The 15,525-nt window shown below is 46.2% G+C and overlaps 1 protein-coding gene across 9 annotated transcripts in view; it reads right to left on the bottom strand.

Moving 5' to 3' along the window:
• The window catches only part of SPTBN1 (spectrin beta, non-erythrocytic 1), a 114,401-nt gene extending 103,030 nt beyond the window's left edge, over positions 1–11,371 (bottom strand). The window contains exon 1 of one of the 9 annotated variants that reach the window (XM_077781999.2): positions 11,329–11,371. The gene's annotated coding sequence lies outside the window, so the exon portion shown is untranslated. Of the gene's footprint in view, positions 1–5,888; positions 6,009–9,722; positions 9,823–10,173; positions 10,573–10,647; positions 10,962–10,993; positions 11,094–11,205; positions 11,307–11,328 lie in introns of those variants that run through there. The other 8 variants (XM_021537672.3, XM_021537674.3, XM_021537673.3 and 5 more) reach the window with 8 other exon arrangements.
• Positions 11,372–15,525: the final 4,154 nt, after the last annotated feature.

The raw sequence follows: 15,525 nt of genomic DNA, 5'->3' as shown, positions 1-15,525 counted from the left end.
ATATCTCCATACCAACAGAACCAGGAAAATTCCTTATTGTCCCCGAGGAGACCTGGGTTTTCTAGCAATAAATCTAGGAAAATGTGCCAAATGCCAGTCACCAAACACAAGGGTACATCATCGCCCCAAACATTGAATTGTCTCATCAGTCCCTGAAGGAGAAACCCCAACCCCAGGCAAGATTGACACGGTCATTCCACTGGTGGAGGAGCTGTTAACAGTACTTCACATCATCATCATTATTAATTATTATTATTATTATTGTTGTTGTTATTATCTGCAGTTAATTTGGAGCCTCCCATCACAACACCCAGATTCCCAACCCACCACCCCAGGGAACAGGAAGTTATCTATGGCAAGTCACATCCAAGACTTCTCTGAGGAGTAGCAAAGGGTTTTCCAAGTGATTCTTGGGGAACAGATCCCTGAGGTGCAATATGCAAGGACCAAGTATCAGCATGAAACCCATGAGCACCTACAGGCAGAACCCAGCATCCATCCAGCCTCTGATTCCTGACATGCCCTTTGGTCCAACTATTAACCCAACAAGGCCACCACTGACCATGTCCCCAAGTGCCATATCTACATAACTTTGAAATCCCTCCAGGGTAGCTGTGCCAGGGCTGGACAACTCTTCCCATGGAGAAGTTTTCTCTAATATCCAACCTAAACCTCTCCTGGTACAAACTGAGGTGGTTTCCTCTCTGCAGAGACATATGCAGGCAGCAGGTGATGTCAGCCAAAACCAGAATGGGAAAATTTTTAAAAGGAACAAGGATTTATTGCTCCTGATGACAGCCCAAATGGGAAAATCTTAAATTTTAATTTAATCAAGGAAGGAAATTATGTACCAAACATTCCAGTTTGCTACTGTACACTGAGACCAATTCAGAGAACGAAGAACTGAATGATATATTCTAATTACTACACAGGTAATTTCAGTGCTTTGTATATGGGGAAAACAAGATTATCATTTGGAACACTGAGACAAGAGACTTGGTCATTTGTAAGGCACAAAGTAAATGCAAAACCTTCTTTGTTGCTCTGGTAATATTTGCATAATAGTTATTTATATGTATGTTGAGTGCAGCAGAGTTTCAGGACAGTTAGCCAAGGTGAGTTGCCCAGCTCTTTAATCCTCTAATAACATGTTTGGAATGCAATTTGGGAATTTATTCCCCTCTAATGGAGCAGCTGTGCTGCTGCATAGTGACCATTTCTCAATGCTCATCCCCATCAAATTGCACTGTTTTAGTCAATCCACAAAGCAGAGCATTAAGAATGCATAGAAGGATAATTTTGTGCCTTGTTTTATGTATCTGTATGTCCTCCTAGCTCTCCTTTAGATATGATGGCCAAGCTACTAAATACTAGCAAGAGGCCACATTTATCCCAAAATACACATAAAATTGTAGTGCTAAGTCTGCTAAGGGCACCAATCTAATCGAGTTGCCTGAAAATTAATTTCAGACCCAGGGCTCTTCCATGGCTCCCTGGATTCCTGCCACAGCTTATGACAACCAGAAGTTAAAACTGCAAACAGCTGTCCTCCTGTTAGAGGCACCCTGGAATAACATGGATGCTCTGCTCGGAAAACTGCCCTAAAGGTGACGTGGGGCTTCATCGCCCCGTGCCAGGAATCCAAGGAAATTTGGGACTCTCTGAACTCTGCAGCAGCTAGCTCTGCTGTGCCACTGTAACCCCAAGTGATTCATGTTATTTTCTGCTGATCAGCAGCAGCTGTAGAAACATCCCTCAGTGCTCCGCCTTGCCCTGGAATGTCCATGTGCTCCTCACCTGTCAGCCCTGCTGCAGCCAATGTCATTTGTCTTCACTGGGCTTCTTCCCCACTCCTTCAGGGGAAGATCCTACAAAGTCTCCAAAGTTCTGGTTTGCCTTAATGAATATCCAAGCAGGCATCTCCAGATCCTGCTCTAGCCCTGCAGCTGATCTTTGCTGCACTTGCTACAGCAGCATAATCTCACTCAGGATTTACTACCTGATTAGGATTACTCAGACTAAAAACACAGCTACATAAGAGCTGTGTGCTCCTTGTCACCTGCCCACAGAGAGGGATCACCATCCCTGACTCCAACATTTTGGGATCTTGTCACTTTTTTTACAATCTTCACATTTCTAAACTGGTTGTGTAATGTAACTGTGCAATACAAAATTATCTCAGACATAGGTTGGGCTCAATGGTCTCAAAGATCTTTTCCAACCTAGTTAATTCTGTGATTCTGAGATGTTCTTGTGTATGTTTCTTTATGAAGAGGATTTAAAACCTCAAGTCCCAGACTGTGATGATGTAAATGGACACATCAGAGATGTAATTGTGTAACTTGGCACAAGTCAGGATTCAGATACTTCATTCTCAAGCTTCACAGAGCAAGAATCACAGTACTGCAATGAAAATTAGCATGGAAGGTCCCTTTTTTGTTACTAAAAAGTAAAGAAGCAGTTTTGAGTCTTATTCCTAAACTGGAAGGTAGTACAGACCTTGACTGCACCATGGGGACTTGACTGGGGAAAAGATCTTTACTTCTTTGTGGTATATGTTTAATGCAAAGTCACCTTATTCTTGTTTGTCTAGCATACAATGAGAATAGATCTCTAAAAATAACCTGCTCCCCCCCTCTTCCAGCTCCTCATGGCAGTTTCACTTATTATTAGCCATTATTCACGTCTCTTACATAAACTGCAATTTCTGGAAATTTTTATGCCTCCTGATACAGAACCCGAAAGTGCACAAGAAGAGAAGGAGAAGGCAGAGCTCAGTGAAATTCCATTGGATTGCAGTTTTTTACCTCTTGTTCCCTCTTACCTGGGTTTGATGTCATCATATCCCTCCTTGGAGCAGCAATAAAGCTCCTTTACACACCCGGGCACTGGGAAGCTGCAAAGCTGGATCATTGGGGCACCTGGGGTCAGGGAATCCCCCCGGAGGCACAGGGGTGGGGCTGCTGTGCCACATCCTCTTCCCCAGCCAACCTCCAAGCACAAGCACTTCATCCTGAGTGCCACAGATTTCCCTTCCTGAGGGATTGTGGAGCAGGGGAACAGAGCCTGGCAGCTGTGGCTGAGTGAGCATTCTCTCCATGGAGAACCTCAGAGGCACAGGGGATATGATCCCACTCTGCCCCAGGCACAATCCCTGTGGGTCTAATTCCCAGGGCCAGGGATGTCAGTCCTGGTCCAGGCTTGTTGAGATTCACAGCTCATGGGCTTGGGAGCTGAAGTGACAGCAGGCTGGCAATACACACCAGAAGCTGGGGAATATTTTCCAAAATGACCTCTAATCCATTTGCCTTTCCAAGAGCACAGCTCATCCTCAAATCTTCAGGCACCAAAAGGTCATGACTTACAGCACTCCAGACTTTTTGTTCTCAATCTTATGATTCCCTAACAATCCCACTTTTATTTTCCCTTTCACAGAGCTCCTTGTGTAGGTCCCTGCAGCAGTGCAAACATGGAATGGCTGTTTGGATCCATACTTTCCTTGGGCAGCCTCTCACCAGGACTAAACAACCAGCTGCTGACTCAGGATGTCACAACCTTGACCCAGCTGCCCCCACACCTTCCTCACACTATCCCATTTAGTAGCCAACTCATCCTCTTTCTGTAAGAAACTAATCCAAGCACCCCAGATTTAAAGTTTAACTGACTTACACTAACCACTAAAGCTGCACAATCAGATTCTTCCCTCGACAATCAAATTTGCTTCTTTTTCCCGTTAAACAAAACGATCTACAGTCTGCAGTGGTAAACCACTGCTCATTTGAATATCCAAACACTGGCTGTTTGCATCCAGGGGCTGGTGCCAAAAGCCTGTCACCCACAGCCAGCCCAAGCACATCTGAGGCCACTGAACTTATTAATCTCTGTTTTGGTACTTCCAGACTGTTCAAGGCAAATTTGAAGAGGCTCCTACTGACCTACACTGAGGTAAAACCTATCTCATTTCTCATTCAAGTGATTATGAGGATGATACCAATGGCTTTTCCTGTGCTGGGATTTGTGTGGTTTCACTACAGCTTTTTCCCTCTTACCTGCAACCAAAGACTTAAGAGGGACATGACTGCTCTCAAAATGTAAATGGAATATATTACCAGAAAAACCCGCCTGAATCCTCAGTCAATAATCCATTTTTAGGAAAGAATTTGTGCGAAAATGAGGTAAGTGATAACTTTGCAGATCTCCTGTTATCCACAGTGCTATTTTAGGGAGAGTGTGACTGCATTGGGCTTGTCGCAGAGTCCTGCTTCCAATCTCCTGGCAGGTCCCCAGCACATTCCAGTATTTAACGCACAAGGCTCGTTGGGATGCAGTCCCACTTATCTCCCAGACACATTGACTAAGACTTTCCCACATAAACTGACCCACCCTTTAGGAGCAAGAGGTCACTCAGTACCATCAGCCTTCAAATGAGAAAAACAATCAGGAAAAGCTTCTCTGATGCCAAAAACATCAACAGAATAAAACACAACAGGCTGCAGTGTTTGTTTTATGAAAACTTGAAAACTGCAAGGCAGATTTTTTGACTTACGATAATCAGAGTAGCCCCACCAAAGTCAGACAGATTTCTTTCAGGCTCAGGACCTAGCCTCCTAAAAGCATCAAAAATTGCTGTAAGAATATATTACTCTAAAAAAATGTTAAAAATAAAAACGTAGCAATTAATCCATTCATCTTTTACTATGATGAAATTGTAGAGAGTTATTCATGGCATTATGCTCCAAAAAAAGGTCACAATATTTTACATTACAATAAAAGAAGCAGCTGTTAAATTAACCAGGTTATCTTTATCCTATATGGATCCTACATGACAAAGAATTCCTGTTAACTTAGAGAATTCTCCTGATTTCTTCACTGCATGATCCAGGCTCTAGCAAAGGGTAATCTACTGGATGATCCTCCTGTATCAAACACCCAGAATTTTATAAGGCAGATCTAGGCCCAAAGCTGTCACCCTGATTCTTAAGATTTTCTAAAGCCTTCTGAGTTTACATTCTATTAGAAAACTTTCCCACACATTTTCTATAAACAACATATTGTTTTGCATTCCTTCGTGGGGTGGAGGAAGTTGATGTACTGGTGGTTTGTCCAATGTCTTTGGAGAGGTGGCCCATTCACTCTCCAATCCACTGTCACCTTTGGAAAAGTATAAATTCTGGAGTCAGAAAAATAAACCTTCCTCTTTACCTTGCAAATAGCAGGTGGCTCACGTCGTGCTTTCCCGTGTCCTATAGCGACACAAAGCTCCTTTCCAAAAATTAACTCCAAGCTGCATTCCAGTGTTGCTATAAATGTGTGTGCCACTGGCACCCCAGAGCCACGAGCCATCCACCCCATCTGCAAGGACCAGTGCAGACGACCCTGAAACATTTTCATTACATATTTGTTCACTAACAAAAAGTCAGTGAAAGCCCTTGGCAGGAGAAAAATCTCACCACTGGTTTAGCTACTGATAAAAGCCAACACCTGGAATGCCCAAACCCAAAATCCGTGAGTGGTCAAATAAATGGATCTACGCTAAATTAGTTTACATACATCAGGCAGTAACTTTTCCCTTCCAAGCCAAAAAAACATAGGAGCTACTTGCTATAATTAGCTGGAGCATTTGTGGTGTCTAGGCACTAAGCAAAATTGATTTAATGAGTGGGAAAAATCAGCTTTTGGTCCTTGTGCACAACCCCAGAGTGATCGCCTCCACTGTACCCCAGGCTCTGCCCACACTGCCAGAGCTCACCGTGCACAGTTTCCCTGCTCTTCCAAACACAAATCTCCCTTTTATCACATAAGAACCTAAAGCAGATACCCATGTCATTCTATAATAAATCAATCCATAGAGCAATGGGATTAATTCAGAACAAAAGGCAGAAACTTACAAAACCAAAGGCTGTGGATCTGGATTACTGCTGGATGGCAGGAAATCCCCACAACTCCTTGTAGAAGACCTTGACCGTGTTCTTGGGACACTACTGGGGCTGAATTCCACAGCAAAAACTAAAGACTTCCCAATGATGCCTTTAAGTCTGGCTTGGGAAAAATGTCTGCCTGGGATAAAGTGGCTAATCAGTATAACCTTAAAATGTCAGGGCCAGGCTTGGAGAGGAACCTCTGCGTCACTTCAGAGCACCTCCCATCCCGGCCCAGCCACTGACGCCTCCAAGGAAGGGAGAAAATGGAAAATCCAACTCCACAATTTTGGGGTGGGGCATGATCCTCCCTGATATCTGCAGGCACCACTGCAGCCCTGGCCAGGAGATTTAACACAGGCATGACCTCAATGCTGCTTTACAAAACCTCAAGGCAAGCTGAAAAAACAAAAGCCAGAACTAAAGGTGTCCAAGTCCTCACAGACTGAGGGCAGGAAGGATCACAACAGCCACTCCAGCACTTCCTACAAGGAGACTGAACACATGAAGCATAAATGCTTTATTCATTAAGTTGGCTACTTCGAACCAATTAATCCCATGCCAGTCACTCATGTGGGTAGTGGGGCATGGCTGGGTTGCTCCGGGTCTGCAACTCTTCCTCTCTAGTCACATCCTAAATCTGGGTCTGCAACTACATCTCTTCCCAGACCCCACATTTCATGCAGAGTAGCAGCTGCCCATTCCAGGGATCATTCCACACTGTATTGAGACATGATTAACAAAATGAAACCCAGTGGTCACACCAATCAAATGGAGCTGTCAGCCAATCCCTATTCCTGTCTTGAAAATAAAATACAGACACTTTGTTTTTCAAGCCAAGCCCACAGCTTCTCTGATGACTTGTATCTGTGTTTCCTATTCTCATGGAGAAGGAGAAACTGTTTCCTCTGGTGCACAGCTCAGGACATGTGAACAAAATCCGAGATGAAATCTAGAACATCATTCCTGAACATGTTTCACAGATCACAGGCAAATTGCTCACGTCTGGCTACTTCTCCCAAAAAGGGAACAGCCTATGTTTGGAAAACCAGTAAGCAGAAAAACTGCTAAATTTGGAACATTTACCTGTGAACACTTTGGTGGCAGAGTATATTTAGCTCTCAGGACAGAGTGTTAATGGCACACCTCTCCTGTTCCAAGGGCATGGGTATGACCAGTGAGGCTATTCCCAGTATCCAACAGGTGTGGGTCAGCATCTGCTGCCACCAGGGCTTCACATGCAGTCCCTCTTCTGTTCAGTCCCCACTGCCCTCTTGACACGAGGTGCTGCTGAACAAATCAAACCAACTCACCATTTCTTTTTAAAGTTCTAATACTCAGCATATTGTGGAATAAAAGGGGCTGCACAATGGCATGAACATGTTCCTCTGGTGGCAGTGGCGACACACCAAAGGGGTTTCTGGTAGGCTAAAACACATGCATCTTAAAAACAAATGTAAGTTTGTGCAACAAAATAGGAGAGTAAATATGTTAAGCAGTTAAATAATAAATTAAGAGAATAGCAGAAAAGTGAAAAGACGTGATAAAGTAAGAACATCCTGAAATTATCACCATTCAACGAGAAAAAACCTCACAGAGAAGAGGATAAGAAAAATGTTAACACTGATGAAAAACAATAGCTCAATATAATCCTCAACCTTAGTCTGTCCTTGGGCACAGGGAGATGTACACAATCCTCGAGTACAACCTTTATACATTGGTGCATGCCTTTCAATAATCACATACATTTCAGTGCAATCAGAAATAACACTTCCAGACACAGTCCCCCCGCCAGCCATAAAATCTGTTATGAACTCAATCCTCACCTAACAACACACATCAAAGCTTTTTCCATGCAAAACTGACCTTTTCTAATGAGGAAAGGACAGTAAAAAATGTGTCTGGGATTAACAATACGTGAAAAATAAAGTTGAACAAAAGAGAATAAAAAAACCTGCCTGCTTAAATATATATAGAATTGATCTATATTACTCTGACCAAGTTGTTAAATAAGTTGGGGTCTATTGTGCGTAAGAAGAATTTTTCTTATGTTGTTCTTTTTTAAAAAAACATGTAATCTCCTGAAACCCTTTTTTCATTACAGGAAAAGCCTCCAAAGGTCCAGCTGTAACTGCTGCAACATTGTATTCATGTTCATTAGAAAAACAAATTCACAGCAGATCATTTTAAGAGTAATAATAAAAGGCTGACAAACTGAAAACACATGTGGGTGGGGGGGAAAAGAATCCAGCAGTGGGGGAAGCAAGCTCCAAACCAGGCTCTGCAGGACATGGATCCCAATGGACCACACTCCCCTTAGTGTGGAGCTGCAGCTCCAACACTTGCTCCTCCACACAAGTGGTATCTGGTCAGAACAACATGAGATGGTTTCTCAGGTTTAAAGCAAGACAAGGCAACTGGATTTTCACATTTCACACCTCTAGGCCAGATTCCTGCTGGTTTCACTTGGGAAAACTGCCATGAGCCTCAGCAGAGGTAAGGGTCCAACGTGCTGGCAAACTCCCCAGCTCCATCAGCTGGGAACAGGAGCAGCCCACAGCAGGAGCTGGTCCACTAGGAAAGCCCATGGCTCCTACCATGGAGCACAGGCCTGCTCTCATCAGGAGTTTCCAGGCACCACAAGAAAGAGCCTACACTGCTCTCCTGCACAACCTCAGCTGAGCCAGAGAGATCTGAGGGCAGCTAGTGGCTCCTTGCCCTGAGAGGTCACCTCTCTGGTCCCTGGGGCTCCAATACTTCCAGAGGTATTCCTAGACCCTAGGGAAAGGGCTATCAGGAAGCCTGTAGCCACAGACACCAGCCTGGGCAGGATTTAGTAGCTGACTCATGGCTAATGGGCAATGATAAACTGTTGTGCTGTTTGTTCACTTGTACCCAGATAAGATGACTAAGGAATTTAGGTGACTATAGAGATTAACAGTCTAAATAACTTTTGCAGTCTGACCCTTAAACATCTGCATAAACAGACTTTCTCCTCTGCGTTCCATGAAAGATGTCCATGCACTCCTTGCTAATGAAATACAATTATTTTGCAGGCAATCCAACTACAAATATTTCATCCTGTAACTGACCCACATGAAAAATAAATCCTTAATCAGGTGACGTAATGCAAACGAGCAATCCAGGCCCATCCAATAAAGGGGGTATTTAGCTGATTCCATTTTATAGATGATGAAGGAAAAAGAAAACATCTTTCATTAAATTGTTTGTATTCCTCCTCTCCAGGGGCTGTTGGAGCAGCACACAGCAGTACCCTGGTCTCCATATATGCAGCAAGAGGGTTTTGCCCCTCTCTGCCCCACTCCTGTGTGCAGGCAGGGCTCAGTGACACACAGCAATTCCAAAAGCTGCAGGATCTGTGCCACCACAGAGATGAAACAGCATCTCTAACGCTTTTTGCCACATGCCTGCTGCAAGTTCCTATTTATCCCAAAATGCTGCATCCTGCTTTAGTGAGTGTCATTTGCTGCACTTAACCTGCATAACAGAAAAACCCAAAGTGGGTTCTGTTCCAGAAGAACCTCCCGATTCCACATTCATCATTCTCCCTTATGTTCCTGCTTGAAGTAACAAAATATTCCCTATTTTCTTGCCTCTTCAGCACTAGTTGTGGCACATGAGCCAACCCCTCATCCCTCCTCACATCCCTACAACCACTGCTAAGTCATGGAGGCATCAGTACAGCCATTTCTGTTCTCCCCAGAAACACAGAGGGGAAAAAATAAAGAAATGCCAAAGGATAAGAACGATTCTTTAAATAGCACATCTGCTGCCATCACCCACCTTCCCAGCCCCTTATCCTGTTCCATTTGCACTCCCGTCTCTCCCTCCAGAGCCTTCTCAGCATATGCAAGTCCTTCCTCCAGCGGAGCTTTCCTGCAATGGCCTGAGGAGTCACAGCCTCCCCTGACATTTCCACACGGCTGCTATCTCTGGGAATAAATTCCTCTCCCTGCCCTGCCTCTCTAACCCCGGCTCCGGGGAGCATTGTTCCCCAAGATGCCTGTCAGCACGATGCTGGGCTGCGGGAATTCCAGCCCTTTTCCCAAACTGTTCAATAATCAGGTTTCATAATGCTGGTATCCTGTCAATAAAGGTTGAAGGATGAGCCAAACGCTCCGGATCTTGACAGTTTGTGTTTATTCCCTCTCCTTGCAATCCTGATCTTGAACATTTAGCATTTATACCTATGGACAATGCAGAGCACAACGCAGAAACACAGATCACTACTCACCTTTAAACAAAAATGCTATTTCATTCACGATCAAGACATCAACATCGCAAATTCAATGCTCACTCTAGTTCTGTATCATCACTCCAAAAGGAAAAACATCAGCCACTGAATGAAACGTCAGCCTCGGTTGCCATGAACAAGGGTTTTTCAGAGCTGCTGCAGTCTCACAGTCTATAGCACAAGTCTGCCATATTTTTTTTGTTATATCAGGCCTATACCCACCTAACAGCCAGAGCCAGCCCCGAGACAACCAAACCAAGCCCACACATTGTGCCGCTAACTGCGGGCACCGCGGCACCCGCGGCAGCGGGCGATGGCCGCGCCCGGACCGCAGCCCCGCACCCGGAGCTCGGCGGGGTCAGCGCGGCGCTCCCGCACACAAAGCCCCGCAGCGGGCCCGGCTGACAGCGCGCCGCGACCCCCGCGCCGCCCCCCGCGCCCCGCCCCGACGAAGAAAAATAAAGGAGGAATTACATCCGTCTAGCAAGGAATACCGCAGGAGCAGCAGTCGAGCCGGGCTCTCCGCACCGCACCGCGCGGGGCGTGCGGCTGCGCGGCGGAGGAGGCACCGCGGGCGGGGAAGGGGAGGGAGGGAAAGGGGCGGCGGCCGCCGCTGCCCCCAGGGACGGGCCGGGGCCGCCGCAGGGTAGGGTAGGGTAGGGTAGGGTAGGGTAGGGTAGGGTAGGGTAGGGCGGGGCGGCTCTGACTGCGCCGAGCCCGCTCCGCGCCGATCGGGGCTGCGGAGGCTGCGGGCGCCGCCCGCGCTGCGCACACGCACCCGGGAAGAGGGGCCGCCCCCCAGCCCCGCTCCCGGCCCTACCTCGGCGCTGCCCCGGCGGCGGCTCCGCGCTGTGCGGAGGGACCGGCGGTACCGCAGCCCCGCGCGGCGCTGCGTGAGCTCTGCGTGCCCCGCGCGGTGCGGAGCGGGGGGCGGGGACGGCGCGGGAGGAGCCCCCGCCCCGCGCTCCTGCCCTGCGGCGGCCCTGCGGCGCCTGGGGCTCGGCACGGCCCCAGCCCGCACCGCATCCTCACCTGCTAATGCTGCTGCTGGGCCTGCCCTGTGCTCACGCCGGGTCTTCCCCCTCCGCCGGCCCTCGCTCGCAGCCCTCCGTGGGTTTTATCCAGCCACTCCCGGCTCCCCTTCCCTTCTCTTACATTTATTTCGTTATTGGGTCTCTCCAGCCTCCTTGCTCCTCCTTCTCTGACACTCTCTCCTGTCACAAAGACAGTATTGGCTCGCCCCCAGCATCCATTTGCTCTAGTGTTGCTCTCCCTCCCGCTGCTCTGTCATTCCTAGTGGAAACCCCATCCCGGGTTTGACTTCCTCCACTGCAGTCATCCTCTCCTGCTGCTCCAGTCCTGCCACCTTCCCACGTAAACAGCCTCTCTTTGCCAGTGCAACCCAACCCCTGGGACCTAGGTCCAGCTGCCTTTGTGCCACACTTTCCCTCTTTTCCTGGGTAGGATTTTGCCTGTCTTTCCAAAGAAAACTGCTGTCCCACAGCCAATGCACCTTTCCTCCTTCCCCCTCTTCCACAGCCAAGGTCAGAGGCAGACACTGCTTCTTCAGGTGTCCTTTGCTAATCCTGGCCTCCCTGCTTGCCTCCCTGTCCTCACCCTCCTCATGCCCATGCTCCTTCCCTCCTGTCCACTCTCCCTCACCTCTCACTTTCAATGCAGCTATGGATCAATGCTATCCATGTCTTTTATTAAAAAAAAAAAAAAAAAACCATGCTTGGATTCATTTGGATTCTTGCTTATCATTCCTTTTTCTCCTACTCTTCATCCCCACACTCACTGCTATTTTACTGCTGTCTAGAGTTCCTCTCCTCTGCATATCTTAAATTCCCTCTCATCTAGGTTCTTGCCCCTTCACATTCAGCTGCTTTGCCAAAATTTCCAATATCCACTTCCTGGCATAATCTCTGGAATACTGCTTCATTTCCAGCCTGTCAAAATTATCAGCCTGGCTCTTTTGAATATTTTGTTTTCCTTTGGTTTCCAAGGCTGCCCTGCCAGAGCTACCTCCTTACAGCTCCTGCAGTGCATCCTCCTCCCAGTTTCCAGTGAGACGCCAATAAACTTGGGCCTCTGGTATTCAGAAAGTCTCTTTAAAATATTCTGTCACCATGAAGCTGACAAGATTCTTGATAAGATCTAAGAACATACTTTCATACTTGTCACTTGTGCTGGTTCATATCCAGACCTTGGGGATGCAGTAAAAATGTGTGTATATAGATACAAATTTTTAAAAATATACTCAAATGCTAGGATGTTAAGAAATATCCTAAAAAATCACCCTTCCCTCAATTATTAATACCCATCAAGCAAGTTGGAAGGGACAAAAGCCTGCAATGTCTGGGAGTGAGCAAGAGCATGCAGTGTATTTTAGGATTCGCTAGCCCCCATAGCTCAAAGATGGGTGGGCCATGGATTCCCATGGAAATAACTGGGTAGGAATGAATGCCTGGAGAAGCAAGAACCAGAATAGCAGGGGGCACTGTGGGTTCCAACCAGTTATCCCAGTTACTGACAGACATTTTCTCCTTTTTAAAGTAATGAACAGGGCAGGTACAAGTGTTTTGCTGCTGATAGTTCACAGCAGCATTCCCAGGTTTGACATGAGAGGATGCTAATTTAATTTTAAAAACTACTGCACCTATTTGTTTGTGTTTTCAGCATGAACCTTCTACTTGCAGAGTTAGAAAGCCAAAGCCTACAGCCTGGCGAAAATTCAGCAGGAAATGTTCACAAAGGTAAACTAGTAGCACGTCCTAATGTCAGTAACTAAAGGCAGTCAGACAAACAGGTTGTTCCCACTGACGTTCACATTCCCTCTCCTTTAATCAAAGTGAAAGGACTGGAATGAATGGCCACGACAGAAACTGTTGTTAAATGAAGTGGAAAGGGGCAGCAACAATGTTGGGCAAAGTCACTCCCCTTCAGCCCTGCTACTTTGTAGTTAGTTTGGCTCTGAAGCTCAAGGCTTTTTCCCTCACATATTTTGCCCAGGCAAACACATTTCTTCACAGATGAAGCAATATTTAAGTTGTTTTTCTTTTTTCCTTTAAAAATCTACCAATGCACCACACTCAATATTGTTTGATGCTCATCCCACAGAAATAGATCCATGTGCATATTGACACCTTCACCAAGGGGAAAACACTGCACAGGTAATCATATTTCAACCTCTCTGAAAGATAATTTAAAAATAAATCCTAGTTTAAATAACATAATGCATAATTCAAAATAAAATGAATCAAAATTGGAAACATAGAATTGTTTAGGTTGGAAAAATCTTCTAAGATCCTTGAGTCCTACCATTAACACAGCACTGCCAAGGCCACCACTAAACCATGTTGCCAGGGTCTACATTTGAATTTGTAAAAGGGTACTTCCAAGCAGATACAAAAGCCGCACATCTAGATGAGATATTAAGAGCCACAATTGTTAAGGCAATACTAAAACTCAAAAAAAAAAAAAAATCTACTGAAGGATGGTGTCAATTTCCAAGAACACAATAAAAATGCATACCAAGAAATTCACATTGTAATAAAAAACTCCCTCGCTGTTCCATTAGAATGGAAAAGCCTCCTGTTATCAGACCGTTCCAGTCCCACAGGTTCCCAGCGTGACTGAGATCCATTCCCCCCACCACACACACCTTTCCTCCACCTGTAACTGCTGGCTGCAGACACACAGTGGGGCTCCAAGGTACAAATCCAGACTGGAGCTTTGTCTCGTGGCAGACTTGGCCAAGCTCTTGAGAGGAAAATCAAAGATGGGCAAGATTATGCTCAGAGGAAAAACTCAGCTCTCTGTGTGTAGCATGTCTGGAAGCAGGATGGCTGCTCTTCACAAACATTTCCTCACAGAACCCTATTTCCCCTCAGCACCTTGGTTGCACCCAGCTCAGGGTTACACCCTTAACTTCAGAAACACGTTGCAGCAATGCATTCCCCAGAATGGATTTGCTGGGATATTCCTGTTCCCCAACAGCCACTGGAAATATAAATGTGTCTGACCCTCAATCCTTAGTTTGCCTTTTCTCTATGACCAGCTCAGAAGGCTGACCTGCCCAAAATTCTGCATCAGGGAATAAACACTCATCCAGGTATCCCCATGCAGTAGCCACAGGGAAATGTGTGTGATACAGGAAGGGGCTCTACTGGGAGAAACAAAGAGCAAGGACATGCAGAGCATTTGTAACTCAACTCTCAGGCTGCACATCAGAGGTCTGGTAATACTCTTTTGTTGAGAATGTCTTATTTTTCTAAGTGCTCCCCAACTCTCTGTGCCTACCCTGTCCCCAGAGCGTCCATTCTCAGCCGTTTTCTCTCCACCATCAGCTCCCGTGAGCTCCAGGCCTATTTCTTCATGTGCCCAACATCCCCAACCCTGGAAAATGACTCAACCACAGGGCACTTACAAAAGTTTGGCCTTGGCCTCAGCCAGCTGCTGTCTCCTTCCCCCGCCACCGGAGTCAGCAGTGGAAATGCTGACAGTGTGAAGACAAGATGGCTTTCCTGCTCTCCCTGCCAGCATCACAGCAATCTCCAGTGGCCAAGAGGAGTCCTGGCAGGAATCCCTGTGGAAGGACAGGAAGCATTAGTGAGAGTTGGCAGGGGCCTTGGGGCCAGCATACCACAACATCCCCTGCAGACCTTCCCATTGTGTTCAAGGCAGTACATTAAAAAATGTAATAAATGTCTTGGGACCTGCTCTTGTGTCCTGTGGGCTCCACACAGAAGAAATCAAATCACAGAGGATGTCTACAACTGCACAGGAAGTTTCTTGGCCTTTCGAAGCCCCTTTTGTGGTGCAGTAGTTTGAGGCTCAATGCCATAAAGGTGTTGGTGCAGCAATGTTTCCCCACCCAAAGAGAACTGGAGAGGAAATTTGACCAAAATCCTCAGCATTTATCTGTCCCATAAAAACCTGCATAAAACTATGCAAAAAACTTTGCCCCTTGTTGCCAAATATTATTCTCTTTCCTTCTGTTTTACCAGTTTTACTCCTCCATTTCCTCCAGATCCATCAGAAATTCACCTAATTAGAAATTTAATGGTTTTAATATGAAAGATAATAGTTTTATATTAGATATTAGGGAGAAATTCTGTGAAGGTGGTGAGGCCCTGGCAGAGGTTGCCCAGAGAACTGTGGCCGCTTCATCCCTGGAAATGTCCAAGGCCAGGTTGGACAGGGCTTGAAGCAACCTGGGATAGTGGAAGATGTCCCTGCCATGGCAGAGGATGGAAGTGGATGGGTTTTAAGGTCATTTCCAACCAAAACCATTCTATGATGCTATGAAAAATACACATCAGCCCATGTAATTTGACAAAACACAGTTGT

The sequence above is a fragment of the Lonchura striata genome, chromosome 3, assembly GCF_050655825.1.
Source record: "Lonchura striata isolate lonStrDom1 chromosome 3, ASM5065582v1, whole genome shotgun sequence".
NCBI classification, from domain to species: domain Eukaryota; kingdom Metazoa; phylum Chordata; class Aves; order Passeriformes; family Estrildidae; genus Lonchura; species Lonchura striata.
Note: the sequence above shows the minus strand (reverse complement) of the source record. Positions and strands in the feature narration are given on the sequence as shown.